Below are 21868 nucleotides of genomic sequence, written 5' to 3'. Positions count from 1 at the left end.
TTAGTCTTTCTCTGTAGCCCCTCCGTCCGAAAGGAACTGAACCATGAACCTTTAAAATCATGAGCCAAAATACTGTCTTGCCTTGAAGTAGAGGAGACACTTCTATCTAGTTGAGAAAGAAAAGCAGCTCACGGGGCTGCCACGGAGAACAAGCACATGTTCTTACTTGATGAAATGTGGAGCTAGCATTCAACAGGCTACCCCAGGCTCAACCACAAATGCGCTATCAAACAGCAGCCAGTAGGCTGTGTGGTCAAACAAGTGCTGTAAATGGCTAAGAATGTTTGAGCTGGGCTGCAAGGCTTTCTGATGGAAGCAGAACATTAACTAGATAAAATGTAGCTTATATTCTAATGCTAATTATATTCCCCCATAAAACTGCCTTTGTAGCTTCTGGGATCCTACCCCCAATTGGCTGACTGGTAAATAAAAATGGCCAACAGCTAATAGTTGGGAAGGACAGATAGAGGCAAGGGTGGAGGGGATGGGTGCTGGGGGAGGGCGAGGATTTCCTGGGCTTGGGTCATGGAGAGGGAGATAGGAAATCTGCCTCCCTAGGACTGGAGATTGTGGAGGAGGAGATGCCACGTGAGAAGAGTGCAGGACAGAGAGGCATGGACGCCATGTGAAGGAGCCAGGAGAGCAGAGTCCTCTGGGTCCAGGGCAGCCAAGATGCATAGAGTCTAGTAAGTAATAACTGGATCATCAGCTGGTGGGAGGTGGATTAATGGCATGGAGGTTAGACAGTGTCCCAGGTATTGAGCTGTATAAGGCTTATCAAAACATAAAGAGGTGTGTGTGTGTGTGTGTGTGTGTGTGTGTGTGTGTGTGTGTGTGTGTGTAGGCAGGTATGAACCTGCTGCCCGGTTTTATTTATTAATTATTTAGTTCAAAAAGAAAATGCAGAAAAGAGTAACATTAGTAATTCCGGAAAGACAGCAGCATAAGCCAAGTTGGAAGAGATCTGCGCTTTCACCTTGTCTAGATCTGTTGTTGTTTGTTCTGTTCTATGACCTTTGTGACCCAACAGAAACCAGCTTCATTGGCTCTCCCCCTTCCAGTGTCCTCCAAGTGTAGGGACTTCTGACTTTACTCACTTCTTCCTGGTTTCTGCCTTCAACAATGGCTGTTGTAGAGCTGGACCCTTGATAACACACACTTCTCATCTTCCAACACTCTTCTTTAGCCCCAAGCTACACACTGGGCAAGATCCGGAGAAAGCAATTCGACTACTGGTTGCTTTCCCATCTTCCAAAAGTACACATATGCTTCCCTTTGGCAAAATAAAAATAATATACAATATCAAGATTGTTCTGGAACAGCTATAGTCACCAAAAACCAAACAAAAATTAGTGCTATCACTTTTCTAACCAAGCATGGCTACGATTCATACGTGGTATCTGCCAGGCTGTCACTGGGGAAGATTTTTCTGTACTCAAAAATACAATACAGCCAGGCGGTGGTGGTGGCACATGCCTTTAATCCCAGCACTCCAGAGGCAAAGGCAGGCAGATCTCTGAGTTAGAGGTCAAACTAGTCTACAGAGTGAGTTCTAGGACAGCCACAGCTGGAAACCCTGTCTTGGGAAAAAAAAATACAATGTAGGCATGCAGTAATGACAGCTGTCACTGTCCTCAAACCTCAAAGACTTACGTAAAACTCACAGAGACTGAAAACTCCTTGCCTTTCTACAAAGGAAATGATATAATAAAACTATCCTAATAAGAGGCAACCTATGGCTACTTGTGGGGTTCTAGAAAATCTGGTTGAAACATTATTAGTTTACTCCAAGGCAATTAGCACAGTATGTTGTAGGACACAATCAGCAGTTACTAGAATACTTTCCCCCCTAAACCGTTCTCTCTGATTTCACCTATTGGTCACCTGCTCTAATGAGAGCCGGCTTTCTCATTAATGGGAATACAGAATTAATACTGAAGCCTGAAAACTTCAGTTACAGACTGAAAACATAAAATTTGGCTCAATGTAGAAACAGCACATAACCTAGTTCTCTTTGCTAAAATGGATTATATTCTAGTCATACAAATAGCTGTGAACCCTTTCAAAGCACTTAAAGCTTTTGTTTTTATCTTCTACAGGCAGCAAAATGCACCAAGAGAGCAAGTACAGTGAGATTTGAGTTTGTACTCATAGCTGGGTCTTTTATTCCCCAGCCATGTGACTTTGGCCAAGTCTGTAAGTAGTTGATTTATTAATCTAATTTCTCATTATTCAGAGAAGGGTATGATGTGACTAAAAACTCATATAAATATAAATTTCAAAATTCTGGGCTGAGAAGAAATGCGGGGATAGGGAGGTAGCTACAATGCCTTCTCTAGCTTGAGGAGGAGGCTCCATGGAGAGCACTTGCATAGTCTGCACGAAAGCCCAGGTTCTCAATAGCACACAGTGGGTGGAAAGGGTTCTAAAGGGTCTCAAAAACTGCAAAAGTGAGGTTAAAATCTGAACTTCACAGATGATGAAAACAAAATGAAAACCAAACAAAAGTTTATAGAACTATTACAAATCTGATCTGAATAGAATTATGTGTGAGGAATACTAGCCTCCAATCTTGAAACATTCAGGGGAAACACGGGCTAGCTGTCTGTGTGAAAACAGCCAACATGATCTTTATAGCACACAGTAGTTCGTCCATACATGTCCTGTCATTCCTTCCCATGTTGAGTTAATTTTAGGGTGGAGCTCAAAAGTAGCCTTTGAGACCTGCTGTTCTAAGCCCTCTTCATTCAGGTTTTTAGTCTGGTCTCACTGAAAATAAAAAGCAACATATAACTCAGTCATTGATATGAAATTCCAGGACTATAGAGTCTTAGTACTAAAATACCGGAAATAACTCCGTCTTACAAAATATAGTTACTGCCAGTCTTCGTGAGAACGTGTCCACCTCCTACTCCTTAGCATAGCCTGGATACCAGAGAGGCCGAGTTTCAGAAAGACAAATAAAACAGCCTATTAGCAAACTCTGGAGAACATGTGCTAGTCAACGAACTAAAATAACACAGTCTTGCACACGGCATCCCAAAATAATCTGAAGGAGGCTGTCAGATATTAGTGTACTTGTCTACTGCTGAAGATCCACCCCACAGACTTCAGGAAGCAGTGCCCGAGGACAAGGCCACCTCGGAACACAGCGTAAGGTGGGACATACACAGATGACTGAAGATGGTTCTAATCAGATTCATCTGAGGAGGCCTCTTTCTGCCTCAGACAATGTAGAGGAGATGCACTTCTCTTAATAGAAAGACCTGACATTTCCATTCTCTTGGCACAAAACTGTCGTGTGCAAAAGGTGACTGACTTTCAAAAGAATGCAATTAGCTTAATCCAGAGGGCTTCGGCAGAGGCAAACGGCTCCTCCAATGCACTGACACCATGTTACTAATTTCTTTGATTTTATAAATGCTCCTTTGTCTAAAGGTTGAGTGAGGAAGGGATTCTTTTTTTTTTTTTTTTTTTTGGTTCTTTTTTTCCGGAGCTGGGGACCGAACCCAGGGCCTTGCGCTTCCTAGGTAAGCGCTCTACCACTGTGCTAAATCCCCAGCCCCGAGGAAGGGATTCTTTAAGAGCATTTGTAGCAAGTGATGCCATCTTGTTCTCTACACAGACTGGGAGCCTTCCAAGTATTAGAAACCAATAATGTATGAAAACAATTTTGGGCAATCTTACCTTTGGTTAAGTAACATGACAAAACTCTTGAGCTCTAGGGGCTATGATATTCCAGTACCAGCCAAATCTGTGGCTTTCATCTAACCGAACCTAGAAGATGTGCACTGCAGAATCTGACTTACACTATCCTGCACTCAGTTCTACTGTCACCAACATCACCACCCAGAAGAAAGACAGCCAGGTTAATCCTCAAGAACTTGATTTTCCCTCTAAATGCTGACTCTCTTTTCTCTGATATAGTCCATCTAAGTGTCCCTATTCCTGTGCTTATGGCACTTTTATGTCTTGCTTGTCCTGCCTTCTAGGCATGCTGGGACAATGGTGGCATAGAATTTGTGGGAGTGACCAACTAATGACTGGCTCAACTTGAGGCCCACCTGACAGGGAGCCCCCATCTCAACTGCCTGGCTGGTCAGAGTCTCTGAAAGTCCAGAGACCTAGGATAGAATCAAATGCAACTGGTCAAATAAAATAAAATAAAAAATAAAATAAAAACAACAAAAAATGTCAAAGAAAGGATTCCTAGTGATATCTGCTACGATCTTAGATTGGAGCTTAGCCCCATTGTCCTCAGAGACTGTTGTCCTCATCTAGCAACTGGTGGGAGCAGATACAGAGACCCACAGCCAAACATTAGTCAGAGCAGGGGAGAAAGAGTAGAGAAGAAGGATTGCAAGATCCAGAGGGGCCGAGGACACCATGAGAACACACGCCCCACAGAATCAACTAAGCAGGGTTCACAGACTTACAGAGACTGACATGACAATCACGGAGCCCGCATGGGTCTGTGCTAGGCCCTTTGTATATATGTTACGTTTGTTAGCTTGTGGTTTTTGTGGGACTCCTAACTACTGGAGCTTGGGGGGTGTCTCTGACCCTTTTGTCTGTTCTTGGGACCCCTTTCCTCTTACTGGGTTGCCTCATCCAGCCTTGATAGGAGGGTTTGGATCTAGTCTTCTTGTAACTTGTTATGCTGTGTTTGGTTGATATCAAATTATTCAAAGGTTACCATCCCTATTAAAGATTTTGTTTTTATATGCTTGTATATCACTGGATTTAAAAAAAGACATTTCCTTTAGCATTTCCAGGCTTGTGCATGATCATGTCAGTTAACAGTTTCTGCCAATCTTACGTGGGAATAGAAGCTCAATAGACATGAGGATTTTGTTCAATTTTTAATGGATCTCACAGAGAAGTGTTTGAACTACCATGAACTCCTGCATGTTGCTTTAAGAAGTGTCCTCTCCCCCGTCTTTTCTCCCTTAACAAATGGTTTTAAACAAGGTAAGAGCAGGCCGAATCATACTCCAAGGCTGTCGTACTTTGTGTGAGATGTCCCTGTAAGTCTCAGGCATTTGAAAAAACCTTGGTTCCTTGTTGGTGGGTGTTTGTGTAAGCTTAGGAGGTGTGGCCTTGCAGGACGAAGTATGTCACTAGGAGTAAGCTCTGAGGTTTCAGAGGACTCTCTGCTTCCTTTCCGAGCCCTAAGCTGCTGCTCCAGCACCATCCCTGCCTGCCTGCCATCACACTGCCTCTCCGTCCTTCTGGAACTACTGCACAAGTTGCCTTGGTCCTGTTGTTTTATCACAGCAATAGAAAAGTAGCTAAGACACAGGATAACATGAGGACGAATATGGTAGAGGGATGGCTTACATATTTTAGTTTTTGCCCTCCCCAGCCTCCAAGGTAGCACTATGAGGGGGTCAGTATCCATTATACAGACAAGGTAAGGTGTGATCAATTGAACATTATGCTCTAAGAAAAGTAGCAGGATCACATTGACAACTGCCTGGGCCCGAAGTCATCTTCCACACATACTCTTCTCTGTATCTCCACTTCTAACCAGAGCCTGAGCATCCAGGGGCTGGACTTAGGGAAGCCCTTTCCTGGGGTTTTTAGATAGCTGAACTGGACCAGAGATGAGGGTAGCAGGTAGCGTTTCTTTCTTTCCTCTGCATGTTCTGTCACTGTGGCTTGAACAATCCCTAGACTATGAGCTACGGTGGTGGCTTGTGTAACGTTCATTAATATTAGGCTATGATGGAACCGAAGGACCTCACGTAGTACAAACACCTCTGGTTGTCACCAACACAATCATTTTAAATCTCTTTCTTGTATAAGGTCTGACAACCAGGAAACATTCTGAATTACATTTTATTTATTTATTTTGTGTGTTCTGGGGGTTATCTGAGGAGGCAGGAGGGAGTTTCAAATGCAGGCTTAGAGGTAAGCACTTTCACTAGGTGGACCAGCAAACACTTGCTCACAACACACATTGAGGGAAGCTTCTTTTTTCTCCTTATTGCTAAATTAGTTAAAAGATAAATGTTTTATCACGAATGCCTGGTTCAGGGTCTATCAAATTCATCCCACACCACCTTCCCTTTGCTCTCATAGACATGGACTTCTTTCCAATTCTTATAGAGGACATGATCCAGTAGCTCTAAACATCTTCATCCTGATGAAACAGAAATTGATTTGTAAGAAATCCAGGTTATAGAAACCCTGTAGAGCAGCTCTCTTCTGTTTATAAAGTGGTGGGGAGGGATACAGCTTAGGAGTGAGTCTTAAACAGTCACTTTCCAGAACGTGCTCGGAGAAAATGTGTGGAGTTAGAGCTCTGCCACAGAATTCTCACAGGCCCAAATGGTTGTTCATTCCGTTTCCCTGCCAGGAAAAGCAGAGAAAGGGAAGGAAAGAGAGAGAAAGGGAAGGGAGGGGCCGAGAAATAACAAGATCTAAAACTCTGACTTCTCTGAAATACACATAGCTTTCAGTGAACCTCTAAACATCTTATCAAAGAACGTGTCTATATGAATAACCCTGCCAGTTAAACAACAGAAGGTAATAAAGATTGCATTTATGGACCCCAGCAAACGGCAGCCAAGGAAGTGGCTCTAGGGTTAGGCCAGTTCCTGCACTACTACTGCACCATTAATGCTAAACTACTTTGTCTTCATGACAACCAAACATCAATAATTTTCATGTTACCAAGTGACCCTGGCTCCAATTGCAATCTCTTCCCACAGGCCTTGAGGCATAAGAAAAGTTTCCATCTCAAACAACTCCAGTACCTTTCAACATTAGAATTCCTTCACTCTCAAAATCTGACCAAGGAAACTAGTGAGTCCCTACTGTCTACATGCTAGAATTTTCCCCATTAGTTGGCAAATTATCAAATGAGTTTAACGTAGCACATCTGAAAGTAAACAAAGTCAGCATACGGGGTTGTTATGTCAGTATTAACTTAAAGGTGGCTAGTCTCAACTAGATAACATATGTCAGTCACTAAGAGGCATATTTAAGTTTTGAGCTTTAAAATGCTAATCAATCAAGGCTATATCATGATATACGCTAGTTTTCCTCATTATTTTTTGAGGGAACAGTGGCTCTTGCAGAGGATCTTTTTTTTTCTCCCCCCGGAGCTGAGGACTGAACCCAGGGCCTTGTGCTTGCTAGGCAAGCACTCTACCACTGAGCTAAATCCCCAACCCCTTGCAGAGGATCTTAATTCAGTTCCCAGCACCCAAGTCAGAAGGCTCCAGCTCAAGGAGGAAGGAGGAATCCAACAGCCTCTTCCGGTTCTCTCAGGCACTGCACTCATGTGCACTTACATGAACATAATTTTAAGCAATTAAAATATCTATTGCCACGATAAACACCATGACCCAAGGTAACCTGGAAAGAATTTATTTCATATTACAGATTACAGGCCATCCTTGAGAGACATCGGGGCAAGGATGCTAGCAGGGCAGGGACTTGAGGCAGAAACCATGGAGGGATGCCCAATACTGCTTCTCTCCTAGGCTCAACTTCGGCTATCTTTCTTATAAAGCTCAGGTCCATCAGCCCAGGGTTGGTAACACCCACTGGGTCTTCCTGTATCAACTACTAATCAATTAAGGGAATGCCCAAGTCACACTCATAAGCCAACGCAACCCCTTAATTGAGACTCCCTCAAATAACTCTAGGCTGTGCCAAGTTGACAGCTGGAAGCTAACTAACTAGAAGGATCTACCGTCCTAGAGAAAAGAAAATGTTTGTAGGTTACATTCTTGTATTGAAGGCACCATGGGCATGACCGAATTCAATGTCTCTATTGTTCATTTACATAATGGGTCCACTATATTGTTTCTATGGATAGAGCTTCTGTGTTTTAAGAAATAATTAAATTTGATACATGGGAAGTTGTCACAAATGCTTAGGACGAAGTAAAACTATGGCCAATGTAAGAGCCGTGACAGATATTCAGGGGTACTTCGATCAAGCCCAACCTTCGATATTAATTCCAAACCCCACAGACAGATTTTGTACTTTTATCTTGAAATTGAAGAAAATTAATGACTTTAGACGTAATTTATGTACATGACATACAATCTCATGAGCATCAAATCAGCCCTGGACATTAACACCTGCCACTTGCATACTGATCTCAAGGGGAACTTTAGCTAAAGAAACCCAAGCCAAAAGATCTCAGGTTTACAAGTTCTTTTATTGATTTTCTTGAATAGCAATAAAGATTACAGAGGACATTTCCAAAATTCAGACTTGAATGCTCTATGAGCTGAAAACCACACTCAACTGAGTTCCTAGAAGACAAATATTCCTCAAAGGTTCACAGCAAACCTCTTCTCAAAACAAGGCATTGGATTCAAGACAGCGAACAGTTTCGTTTATTATTAACAAACACCATCTTTCCCTTTTTTCTAACCATAATAAATTCCTCAATGACCCTTGGGCAACGAGACAGACTTTCCAAGTTGCTAAGGAAGGTGTCTATTTAAAATTAAATTGTCCCTTTAAACAACCCAAGGCATGTTCAAAACATGCCTCCTATAAGTGCCGCATATTAACATGTTACATTAGACCTGGCAGTAAGAACCCCAATTAGTTTGCACCATTAATCTCATTAATGCTCTATCGTCTCTCAGTGCCTTTAACTTTCTGTACCGTAAGCAAGCACAGCAAAATAAATAATAGTTAGCAATTAGTTGAGCTATTAAAGAAATATTTAATTGGTTCCTAGACTATCAGGGAGGCTTTCACTCTGTTTACAAACAGAAAAGGAGAAAACTAAAGTCCAGTTGCTTTACAAAGTGTATACGTAAAACTGACAGGAAAAAATATAATAAATTACTAGAACTGTCAGCCACTGAACACACTTAGCTTTACTAGCCAGCCTACTCTCCTATTGTATAAGCAACTCGAATATCTCTGTGTTAATGAAGGATTTATTCACATGTGCATCCTTTAGAAAAAAGGCTAGAAGCGTGACTTTACCATACTTGGAAAAAATGACAGTTTGGGGTGTGACCCAAAGCAGCTGCACTGTTCATCCACTGTATTAGCAGAAGAACAACAACCTCGGTCATTAATAATCCCCTTGCCTCTTCTGTGGCCTTCTGGCTTATTCATCTACACAGAAGGTTCCCGAATACCACACATCACAATTAAAGACTCCTTTCTGTGAAGAAGAAAGATGACTAGGAAGTCAGATATGGAAACAGAAACTACAGAAAAATAGATTTTACCCTGGCACAGAAGCATGTTCCATCCTCCTCGTCTTTCAAACCTCGAAAATAAAATAAAGGAGAAGCAGACCCACCTGGAGGAGAGAAGACACAGGAATCCGCAAGGCCCATCAATGTTAGACTGTTTCAAGGGGCCTGCTCAACACTCTCCCCTTTTGTCAAACGCATGAGGTATCCACAATTCTGAATTCCCTTTGGTTAAAACAAGAGCTTATTTCCATGTGAGATGTATGTTGTTCAGAACAGTCTGCATGTGTTACAGCACCCAAGCAAGCTAGCGCAATGACAATGGCATTTAGCACCTGAACTGAGACAAGCATTACAATGCTAATTGGCAGTAGGTGATGGATGGGAAGGAGGTCTTCGGAAGTGTTTTCTGTTGGGTCTGTTTCAGTGGAATCCTCACTATATTTCTTCTGACTCTCCCAGAAAGTCTCCCTCACGCTTCCTCTTGAGACTTGATTCCCTGCCAAGATTTAGGGGGTTTCTGTATAGGATTCTGGCAGTTAGGCAGCTGATGCTGATGTCACACCTCCAGGTCAACAGTGACCTTGATGGTGGACAATGTGACATGTTCACACATGCAAAGATAATGCTCACATTTCTGAAATGTGCACCTCAGAAAGTCACAACAATGTAGCCCTTTAGAATGAATGAACACTGTGTATCTAGGCACTGTCCGTACATGGCATGCTTTCGATAATTACTTCTCTTTCTGCACTCCACTTCTAGATGCTGGTTTCTCTCCTCACTACCCTGCACACAAACCCACCGACGTACACTTCTCTGTCAGCTTGGCCATGCTCCAAGCTGGTAGATGAGCTTAAAGGCTGTTTCTCTTCCAAGGACCTCCCCCTTTCTACTTCCCAGTGGAAAGTTCTATTTTAATCTCACACAAAGTAGTGTTATTAGTTCACATCCTGCTTGTAGTAAAAACCAAATTGTGGCTTCCCTGGGGACAGGGTAGTCACCTTTGTATCCTCAAGATGGTAACATCGCACCAAAGTAAGTTCAGGGCGTGCGCACGCGCACACACACACACACACACACACACACACACACACACACACACTCAAAGTAAACCTTTTTTTCCAGGACAGGGCTTCTGTGTAGCTTTGGCTGTCCTGAATCTCGATCTGTAGACCAGGTTGGTTCCAAACACAGAGTCCCTTCAGAGGTACCCCTGCCTGTCTCTAACCCTGAGTGCTGGAATTAAAGGTGCATGCTACCATCACCAGGCTAAAAACCTTTTCAGCTCCTGGAAATTTCTCAAGGAAGGAGGAAATTCTAGGCTGTGTCCTTAAGCCACGGAAAGAATGATGGAAGATTCCACTTCCACCACCCAAACCAGCCTCAGGGCTTTGTGGTGCTACAATAGGCAGCCATTCATGTAGCAGTCTTCCACCCCAGCCTCTCTCCTTTATTGCCTCAGACCTAGGATGCTAGTTCTTAGAATCACTCTTCTGGTGTTTCCATGCATCAATATACCCCACATGATGCAAACCTTCCTCTTAAACATTTTTTATTAATGCCTTGATAACTTCATGTATTTTGATCATAGTCACCCCGTCATCCAAATCCACCTCCAGGCTAAGCCATCTTGCCAACCTGATCTGTCTGTCTGTCTGTCTCTCTCTCTCATATTATCTGCGTCCGTGCATATGTGCGTGTGCGTGTGTGTGTGCGTGCGTGTGTGTGTGTGTGTGTGTGTGTGTGATGATTTGTATATGCTCAGCCCAGGGAGTAGCACTACTAGAAGGTGTAGCCCTGTTGGAGTAGGTGTGTCACTGTGGTTGTAGGCTTTAAGACCCTCATCCTAGCTTCCTGAAAGCCAGTATTCTGCCAGCAGCCTTCAGATGAAGATGTAGAACTGTCACCTCCTGCACCATGCCTGCCTGGATGCTACCATGTTCCCACCTTGATGATAATGGACTGAACCTCTGAACCTGTAAGTCAGCCCCAATTAAATGCTGTTCTTATAAGAGTTGCCTTGATCATGGTGTCTGTTCACAGCAGTAAAATCCTAAGAATGAATATACATTTATCTATATCTATTCATGAACACACACACACACACACACACACACACACACACACACAGTACTTTGAGAATTTTGCTTGATGGGTCTTCAACATACCTGTCCTCTCCTCCCAAGTCTTTCTGTATTTGCCTACTGAACCAACTCTGCATCCTCATGTTTTTAAAACTGTGCTGTCCATATACTATGTGGTGTGTGTATATCTACTAACGTGGTCTCCCTATCAGAGGCTACACCCTTAAAGAAAACTGACTCTCCCCCGCCTAGCAGCTATCAAGTGCTAACAGGCCTTCAACTAGAGACTGGACTTTGTGCCCACCTCCCCTCTCCATGCTGGAATTTTGGGTGGCTTGGATTTGCTGCTATGAAAGTCCACATGCATTGATAATACCCGCCACGACTGTCCCCATCATCCCTGCACGTCAACAGCAGAGAGATTAGACAGTCTTGGCATAAGAGGATTTTACCAACTCTATTTTTCACAGTGGATAAAGTACTGGATTGTCCCAGGCGGCAGGAAACAGAAGAGGCTATTCAATCTATTGAATATCAACAAACAAGGAAATAGGTAGAATTTTAACAAAGCATCAAAACACAATGTGATAAAAATTTATGGAACAACCATATTACAAAGAACGGCAAGACTAATGGATGTCTATAAAACACTTACTACGTGTTGGTGTGAGCCTCTGGAAAGAGCGTCAGCAGCCAATCCAGTAACACGTGGAACCCATCTTATGTTTGGGTAGTAAGACTTACATTAGATATAAAGGCTATGTTAACCTTTCTGTGCAAGGAGAATTTGGTGAAACTAAAACCTGAGCAACAAGGGCTTGTGCGCGTGCACGTGCGTGCGTGCGTGTGTCTGAGCTCACCAAGTAGGCTAGGCTGGCCAGCAGGTCCCAGGGATCATCCTGTCTTTGCTTCCTAAGCACTGGATTAGGTGTGGTGCACTTCATCACACCAGCTCCTGCCCTCCGTTTTTTGCACAAAGATGTTTTGCCTGCAAGTATATCTATGTAGAGAGTGAGTGTGAGTGTGTGTGTGTGAGTGTGTGTGTGTGTGTGTGTGCGTACTCGAGATACCCTGGAACTGGAGTTTCAGATAGTTGTGAGCTTCCATGAAGGTGCTGGAAATTGAACCCGAGGCTTCTAGAAGAGCAGCCAGTGCTCTTAACCAGGGAGCCATCACTCCAGGCCTCAAAACAAAAATTTTTTTTAAAAACATGGTGCTGGAAATTAAACTAAGTGACTATATTTTCACTAATGAGAGCTGGTTAAAAGTGATATGTACTGGTAAAGAAGCAAACATCTCTTTCTGATTCCCTCCTGTTGGAAAAAAATGGGAACAAGGCAGTTAAGCTGGTCTGAGTGACAGTAACCCCAGGGACTCACATATTTGGTCCCCAGTTGGTGAAATGCTTTGGGAAAGATTAGGGGGTGTGGCCCTCACGGAGATGTGTCTCTGGAGGAACTTTGATGCTTCAAACATCTCCTGTCCTTACCACCCTGCTTCCAGTTTGAGGATAAGGATGTGAGCCCTCAGTGCTGTTCCAATGCCATCCCCGCTGGTCTGCCTACAGTCATGCTTCCCTGGCATGGTGGCGCTAGATCCTTTCCCTATAAATCCATAAAGCCTGGATAAATCCTTCTTTCTATAAGTTGCCTTCATTGGGGCGTGTCACCCCATTAGAAGAGTAAGACAAGAGTGAAACACGGGACCAATGGATGGGTGTAACTCTAGGAAGGGCAGAACGAGGGGGAACGGAGCCTTTGTGACATCGGAGCCTGGGTCTTTGTGACATCCCAGGGAGCCGTGATCAGAGCAGCCGTGATCAATCTGAACCTCGGGTAAGAGGGGAGAAAAGCTAATGCTTTGGACTTGGTGGACAGTATTCAGGCCTATATTCTAATTTATACAGACCTCAAGTAGTTAATTATTGTTCCTTAACATTGGCACACCAATTGATAACTGATGCTACAGTTGGCCCAGTGTCTCTTTCCATTGGAGAGGTCAGGTTGCGGGTGGAACTAACGTTCCCCATCAGGCAGCATTCAGACCTCCAGAGGCATGCGTGTACACTGAACGCCAAGCAAAGCAGAAAAGACAGATGATGTTAATTTTGTACACAAAGGTTCCTCGGAGCAAGGGAGGCACATGTGATTATTGCAGGGAGCTTCTAAAAGAAACATCGGTGTTTTCGGAGCAAATGTTATTAGACTAATACTTCATTCTTGCTGATGCAAAAAACCTTTTTCATGTAATATGCATTGTAGGGCTTTGGTTTTACATGGTTGAAAATGCTTCAGTTGGTTTGGGGGCCTGTTACATACCTGTGCTGTGAAATAGACATCTACCTACTTTTCTAAGAACAGAAATATAATACGGGTCATACTTAAAACCACTTGACTTTTGACCAAAGTCAAGGAACCAGTCTTTGTTGAGGTTTTTATACAGAAGAAGCTCCTGCCTTGGGCACTCTTATGGAAGAGTAGGAGGAAGGATTGCAGAAGGATTGCCGGCCCCGATGTAGATAGGAACGCTACAAAAGACCAACAGAGTCAACTAACCTGGACCCTTGGGGCTCTCAGAGTCTAAACCACCAACCAAAGAACACACGAGCTAGACCTATGCTCGGCACATATGTAGCAGATGTGCAGCTTGGTCTTCATGTAGGTCCCGAACAACTGGATAAGGGGCTATCCCAAAAGCTGCTGCCTGTAGCGAGATATGTTCATCTAAGTGGTCTGCTTTGTCTGGCTTCAGTGGGAGAGGAAGTGCCTAGCCTCACAGAGACAAGTGCCAAGGTAGGGGATTACCTAGGGGGAGGCCTACTTGCTCAGAGGAGAAGGGTGAGGGATGGGGGAAGCATTGTGGAAGGGGTGACCAGAAGGAGCACAGTGAACAGAATGCAAAGTGAGTAAGTAAAAAATAAAATTAAAAACAAAAACCAAAAGAAGCTCCTGAATACAAACACCAGGCACTCATGATTTGTGGTGGCTGTAGGTCAAGACAGAGGTGATCCACGAGACAGGATTACACCAAGAAACCTATTTTAAATCACTGAGTGCAATTTCTCCACAACTGAAATAGTTTCTATAAATGAGGATATACAACTATACTAAGGCCATCTTAAAATAAATAATAGAGCAAAATGAATGAGAGCTATTCACATGAAACACAACACAGGAGACACAACTGCTGACAGCTGAGGAACTTGAGTCCTTGGAGCTTGAAGATTAAGAGCTTCCACCTCCCATGAGGCCAAAAGACAGGCAGGCAAGCAGATAGACAGACAGACACATGGTTCGCATATACACACAATGAATAAATGAATGAATGAATGAATGAGTAAATAAATAAATAAATAGTAAGAAAGTCTCTGAGGACTTATGACCAAGGAGGCAGTGACAAAAGCCACTACCAAGGGTTGAAGTGCCCTCCTCTAGGGACTAGTCAGCAGAGGACCAGGAGGGCAGCTTACAACAGTACCAGTCTGCCCACAGGAGCATAGGAACATGTCTGGAAGCAGGCAGTGCTAGCAGCAGCACAGTTAGATACCATCAAGGGCCACGGGGGAGCCTGTCTGAATCAGATTCATCACTGTGGCGTAAGTAAACAGGGAGAGCTTTAGGAAAAGGAAGACAGGGGATGGACAAAGAAAGATGATGAGATTCCAGTTAGATGGTGGAGTGGCTTACGTGAATAGAGACATAAGATGAACAGGTAATTCATCAGCCAGTGAGGACGGACTCTTCTGCTAGAGAGTTCATTTGTCCACACAGCACCAGCTGCTAATATCACTCAGGTAATCAGTTTGGATATCAGGAAAATACCTTTTCGGGAGACATTAACTTCTTTAATGCAAACAAAGTATTCTGCAAAGACTGGATAGGCTGGGTCAGCTGAGCTCCGGGCCTGAAGGTCCTTTTTCCTATGATTCTCTGTATCTGCTAACACAGTAGTCAGGGTGCACTGTGAATCTCATGGGGCAATATGATATCCAGCATTTTTAAACCTTAGTGGCTCAAGAACTCTCTTTTCAAAGAAGGTAGCACAGGCTAACATTCTGAAAATCTTGGCTCACAGAAAATGGTTCATGAAGTGCTACTTGGTGGTACTGAATCCTTCCCAAGACAGTGGAATCTGCTTTTAAATTCCAATCCCATTACTGTAGGGCTAAGGGGGCTTGGGCATGTCATTTCTCCTACTTAAACACATATTCCTGCATGGATAAAATATTAGAATAAAACACTGAGGATCTAAACATGTCTAGCAGATGGTATTGTTCAGAAATTAAAGAGAAGCCAGTAGTGCTTGATGCTGCTCAGTTTTTCAAGCTAGAATCGCTCCGTGCTTGAGTGGAAGTGACCACGCCGATCTGTGATAGAGCAGTGCACAGAAAGTGTGCTGAGCACTGGTTTTTAAAATGAGACTTACAGCCAGCCAGCGAGAGAGCCTGGCTGTAGAGAGTGGTTTAACAGGCGCAAGCCCTTGGGTTCAATCCCTAATATCACAAATAGATGATTGATAGATAGATAGACAGACAGACAGACAGACAGACAGACAGACAGTCTTTTAGATGAAAGACAGATAAAGTGTTTGAAGGCAAAGCCCTGTTGCTGTGTGGCACAGCACCACATTCGTTTCTAAATACTCCCACTATGGAGAAAAATGGTTTATAAAATCCCTGAGCTTAACTCAGCAGAGAGGAAAGAGGGCAATGGGAATCAGACTAAATAAAGAGGAAGGTTGTGTCCTGGGCCTCATAACTGAACGCCCCACACTGACTCCAGCCTCAGCACTGAGTCACCGTGCAGAGGTGATAGCTTTATAGAGTTCCAAGGATTCCAAGTCACAGTTCAGTGTGGTCTACGATTGGGCGAAAAGGGAGGAAGAGAACGTGAGGCCGTGACTTCCACAGACAGCTGCTTGCCCAGTTCTCCTTCGATCCTTTCTCCCTTCCCTCTCTGGTTGACTGTTGGTGTGGCCAGGAACCACTGCGTCCTAGAAAGCCTTAACACCTTTTAAGTCCTATACAAACTAGAGTCCTGTGTAAGTACTTTTTAAAAAGGCAGACAGAAATAATTTTCAAATGTGGTATACACATGACAGTTTAGTATGTGAGATTCCAACATCCAGGCCTTTCTCTTTGCTTCCTTCCTCTCCCCTTGGTCCATCCCTTCTTTCTCTCTCCTTCTCTTCAGTGCCCTCTTCCTTTCAAAGCATCTCAACACTAAGCTGACATTTAACAACTTAGTGTAATAATACACAGCCCAAACTAAAACATTTCTACTATGAAACTCTGTCCAAGGCAGTCCATAAACACTTTATATACTGTGCTATACGCTGGCATGTAACTGTGCAGGGAATCTAATGCAGAGGTAGCTGTCTTTGCACACTTACACAAGGGATCTCTACCTTCCTGCTTGCTTTCAACAATAAACGAAATTTAATTCTTGGAAAACATTCATTTTAAAATTTAAAAAGGTAGTATTTTTCTTCCTTTCTTTATTTTAGAACACTGGATCATCGAAGGCCATGACTACGTTTAAGGGAAAAATCTAACACGGAAGACAATATTCGGTTTCTTTCCACTTAAAATGTAAAAGAACGACTTTACAATGAATTGGAAAATAACTATTTTCCCTTGAACCTCTGTACAAATTATTCTTCTTGCAAAAAAGGAAGCAAAAGGAAAGAATGGAGCCAGCTGGATGGGCTTGGGGTGCCCAACCTGAGGAGGCAGTAGAGGCAGGAAGATACAGAGAGAGTTCAAGGTCCGTATCTTCCACATTGTGAGGCCAGCCTGGGTTCTAGGAAAGCTCACACCAAAGGGAAAGAAAGAAAGAAAGAAAGAAAGAGAGAGAGAGAGAGAGAGGGAGGGAGGGAGGGAGGGAGGGAGGGAGGACGAGAAGAAGAAAGAAGAGGAAGAAAAGAATACATTGAAAAACACCGCGTGTAAAATTGTATGTTAAATCCTGTAAATCCTGTCTTGGAGGTTCTGGTAAATCCACTAATAAAACCTCAGGACCTTGCTATGAAGTGAATTTTTCATCTTCTTTGTAGATGGGGAAAGCGAGCTCAGGGAAGATAAAGAACGAGGGTAAGCTGATAAAGTTATTAATAGTGACTGCCACATTTTAACTCTGTAAGTGTCCATGTGTGCTTTAAGCACACGACATCAGCCTTCATGTTTTAATCCACCAGCTGTCAGCTTGTGAAGAAACGTAATGCAAATGATTTCTTCACCCTAAGTAATATTCGTGCGGGCTAATCTTCCTAGTCATGGACCCAATCGTTTTTAAGAGAAAGACCATGCATGAACAGTAGAGCCCTCCCCAGCCCCGCTGCCCACTTTCCTACACTTCAATTCCCATCCGTAACTGACCTAAGGCTGGCTGTGATAACACGTCCTTCACATCCTAGTATTCACTTGGGAGGCTGAGACAGGAGGATAAGAAGTTCCAGGCCAGCCTTAGCTGCATAGTCAGGCCCCCTGTAGGAAATAAGAAAGCACAACAACAACAAATATGAAAAGACTGGCATGAGGTAACATTTGAGCTGTGCAGCAAAGGTTCTTCCGGTTTGGAATGGCAGAGCCTCCTGCCTAAGACTGAGAGCTCATTCTATTCTCTATACCCTACCTAGTCCCTTGTAAAAGGGCTGGATGTAACTTAAATGAATGGTTTGACTTAATTATGGACATGTTTAAGTTTTCAAAAGCCCAGCCAAACAGACAAGAAAGATACTAGAATGTCACGTGGCTCTCAACCATGACCTTGTTATGACTCCTGAACCTCAACCGAGTTCATTTCTCTTAACTGAACAGCATACAGTTCCCATAAGAGAAGCTAGTACGGTTCGTAGAGCAGAAAGACTGAGGCCAGTCAGCTGTGAGGTTTACTCAAGGGAGCAACAAGTCTTTGCCCAGCAGCAAAGACTGAACCTTCACCACACATCCTGGTAGCTCGCTTAACATTATAAATTTAGTATTCCTGAGCTGTAGGTCCCTTTGGCTGATTATCAAGTGCATTTAAATCATGAGACTGGCAGGGACTGGAAGCATTTAGGTGTAGTAGAAAAATCAAATGAATACAGAACAAATTTTTATAAGATCAGGGATTTCTGTCAATGAACTAACTAGAGCAACCAAAATCCTAAATCCCACTTTCCCAAAATGCTAACACTCCCTAAAATGAACTTCTCTAGTTTTCTTTGGAGACACTGATTTGTACCCTTAATAGTAAGTTAAACATCCAAGGGATTGTCCTTTCCAGATTCCAGACACTGACTACAGCACTCACCCTTCACATACAGGGAAAGAAGGCTGTGCACAAAGCTGCACACTTTCACAAGGCAGTGGGGAGAATCCCACCCACTCCGAACAGGCGAGGCCACCATGGCTTCCATCAAGCCGGGAGGACCTTTCTCTTGTGCTCTTTGCTTCACCTCAAACTAAAGTGGCATGGTTTTGTTTTGGTTTGTATTTTCTGGGTGCCTATAGCCAATACGTGTTTAAATGTACATATATGGTATCCTAAATAAGACTGAATATCAGTGGTGAATCATGGTGGGGGGGGGGAGTGGCTTTGATAAATATCTAAACTGGAAAATAGGAGTAGTAAATCAGGAACTCGACTTGCTAAGACACTGTATTTTCCGATCTTTCTGTACTCTCTAAGACACAGTTCCTGCAGAAAACTGTTGTGGCAAGTGGACCTACGCTTAGATAGCTGACGTGGGGGGGCTGCTGAAGGGGCTGGCAGGGGGAGAGAAGCCAATTCAACAGCGATGCCCAGGCTCCAGAGTGCCAAGACTTCAAAGTTCCAGCACTGCTATTCTAAATCAGTTTCAAAAGATACTATCAGGAAGACAGTCTACTTAGAAATTTAAATTTGATTTGATTTTCATTGCTGCATATGTGCGGTGGTTTAAAATTATACCCTTGTCAACCCAGGAAAAGCCACAGTTCTCTGACAAAAAGGATTTGTGTTGGAAAAGAAAAATCTACCTCCAACCTTTCCCCTAGTCAATGCAGGACTCCCTCCCTCACAGCACTGTGCTTTTCACAAGACGAAAACTACTGGTGTGTGTGTGTGTGTGTGTATATGTGTGTGTGTGTGTGTGTGTGTGTTTTAAGTGAGGCATGTGTCAGCAGTACAACGTGGCGGGAATGCGGAGACTACATACAGCAAAACTTGAAAAGGTTCATTATCTTCAATTTTAGAAATGAAACTTCATTCTCTCATTAGCACTGGTTCATGAGCAGAGTTATAAGGTTCAGTTATCTTTAATTAAAAAGAATCAGGAAGAGAGAGAGAGAGACAGAGACACAGAAAAGTGTACTTCTCTGTGTCCATGTTTGGCAATCGTAAGCAAGGCTCCAAACTCAGAGGCACACTGTGCCCGGACGGCAGGTCTGGACGTTCTACCTCAACCACCACACAACTCCACTACACGCCAGCCTTTGAAAGACTCTTTCTCACATGACCCAAAGAAACTGACCAACTACTCAAGGGCAGGCCTCACAATCAGAGAATCAACCGTTCGGCAGAGGAAGGAAACAAAGAACTAGCTAACCAAATGGCAGTCCTTTTCATGAGTACTGAGGGGCCAACAGGGAAGGTATTTCAATCCATTCGAAACCAAAAACTGCACTGAATACATATTATCTCTGCTGTATCTCAAAAAAAAAGGGATCTATTTATTTATAAAAACAACCTTTCGTTCTTTCTGAAATGTATCAGGTATTTTAACATACACGAGACATGCTTCCTTTTAAATACAAGTGCCCGTAAGTTAAAAGTGGGTGTGAATCAGAATGCTTCAAGCCATTCGCTTGATCTTTAGAATGTGATTATTGCCGATATACACATACAAGGGGTGTGTGTGTGTGTGTGTGTGTGTGTGTGTGTGTGTAAGCACACATGCACATAGGTGGAGGAGGAGGGAAAGAGGGAGAGCCTGCCTCAATGCGCACATCAAATGGAGTGCACATGGAGGTCAGGACAGTGTCAGCTATCAGCCCTTGCTCCCACCTGGTTTGAGGCAGTCTCCTGCTGGCTGGATCACGCTTTACAGGGCTTCTGCCTGCTTGCCATCTCGCCCTAAGGGAACTGGGATTAAGAAATGACTTGGGCTGTGTCACACTTGGCTTTGCAGGGACCTGGGGATTCAAACGTGGAACCTCATGACTGCACAGCAAGCAGTTTCCTCACTGAACCATTCCCCAGCCCTATAAGGAAAACTTGAACATTCATTTTTTTGCTGAGCATAACCAGTTAATTGAATAGAAGTCAAGGATAATATAACCGTCTCTTATGAACCATGATTGTACTACAGTGAATCTATTCATTAGACTCTGGCTGGGATTTTCTTCAGCAGAGTCAGGGGAATAGCTTGCATTGTTTCTGTGATGGTAATTAATGGAAAACAAAATGAACCTGTGTTTATAGAAATCTCTTCCAATTTTCAAGTATAACACTGGAAAAAGGCAACCCGAGAATAAACACATGGAATACAGATATACAGACCTGACACTTCGTACTTCGTGCATCAAGGTTTGGGAAAGGGTGAGGCACTTTTGTCTCTGCAGACTGATGCTGTCCTTCAAAACTGTACTCTGCTTTGTGTATCCTGTACTTATTTTAAGATAAAAATGTTACGTGTGCTATGTTTTCAGTCTGAATGTTGGCTACAAGAATGGGGTTATCAATTCACACAGAAAATATATTTCTTTAAAATACTAATATTTAAAGACCATCCTCTTTTAGAAGAGAGGATTTTAGAAAGCTATTTGCTGAACATGTTTTTCCCCCTTTACTACTATTATTTAGGGTACTGTAGGCAAATTTAATTGCCAGCAACGATAGAAACACCTTCGTCCAACCTTCTCAGACAGAGACTGGCTTTAGAATTTCCTCTGAGGCCATGGTACTAGGAAGCACAATTAAATAAATGGCACATCTGCATGACCTTGATCTAGCAATCCACAGCTTAAATGCTGAAATAAAATTTCAACTTACCCAAGTCCCAGTCTTGGTTATCTTTTAGCTTATAAAACGAAACATCTATCACAGTGGAAAACTCGTAATGTACAAAGTCCTAACAGCTCAGTCGTTTCTTCTCCACTATTCCAAAAAGCACTCTGCAGTCATTTATTCTACATCATAATTGAGAACATATTTGCCAAAAACCTAATGGACTTTTTATTCATTTTAAATCATCCTGGCAAGAATTAGTAGCTGCTGGAACAGGGGGTTTTAAATGAGTTCTTTCAAGAGGAAAGATGTAAAACCTTTCAAACAGGATTGTAAAGAAAGCCAGTGCTGAGACTTACATAGCTTACCTTGCTGTATTAGAGATTAAAAGATTATTTCTCAGGGATTAGTTGAATTTTAAGAAGCATAATAATCAAATTATCTAACAAAAGTTATACAGCAAAATGCCGAGTTTGCCACAGGAATAAAACTGCACAAGTTATAGATATTTCGGCCATTGCACATCAGCACAAGGAAACCTGTCTCCTAGGGCTGGGGCTGAGTTGGTACAGTGATTGCCTAGGCTGCACGAAGCTAGGCCGGGTCTGCTCCCCAAGGCTGTATAAAC

At 43.1% G+C, this 21868-nt stretch overlaps 2 protein-coding genes and 1 long non-coding RNA gene across 10 annotated transcripts in view; 1 reads left to right on the top strand and 2 right to left on the bottom strand.

Annotated features, from left to right (window-relative positions):
- Nucleotides 1-21868, bottom strand: part of Erich1 (glutamate-rich 1) — a gene marked incomplete at its 5' end in the record, with an annotated part of 52793804 nt that overhangs the window by 44753445 nt on the left and 8018491 nt on the right.
- The window catches only part of Galnt7 (polypeptide N-acetylgalactosaminyltransferase 7), a 124292-nt gene that overhangs the window by 89841 nt on the left and 12583 nt on the right, over nucleotides 1-21868 (bottom strand).
- Nucleotides 557-17090, top strand: LOC120097422 (uncharacterized). The gene is made up of 3 exons (XR_015639813.1): nucleotides 557-686; nucleotides 11065-11166; nucleotides 16778-17090. It is a non-coding gene; the product is annotated as an uncharacterized LOC120097422 (long non-coding RNA).

The sequence above is a fragment of the Rattus norvegicus genome, chromosome 16 (genome assembly GCF_021556685.1).
Source record: "Rattus norvegicus strain SHRSP/BbbUtx chromosome 16, alternate assembly SHRSP_T2T, whole genome shotgun sequence".
NCBI lineage: Eukaryota > Metazoa > Chordata > Mammalia > Rodentia > Muridae > Rattus > Rattus norvegicus.
The sequence above is the reverse complement of the archived record's forward strand: the minus strand, read 5'-3'. Positions and strand labels throughout refer to the sequence as shown.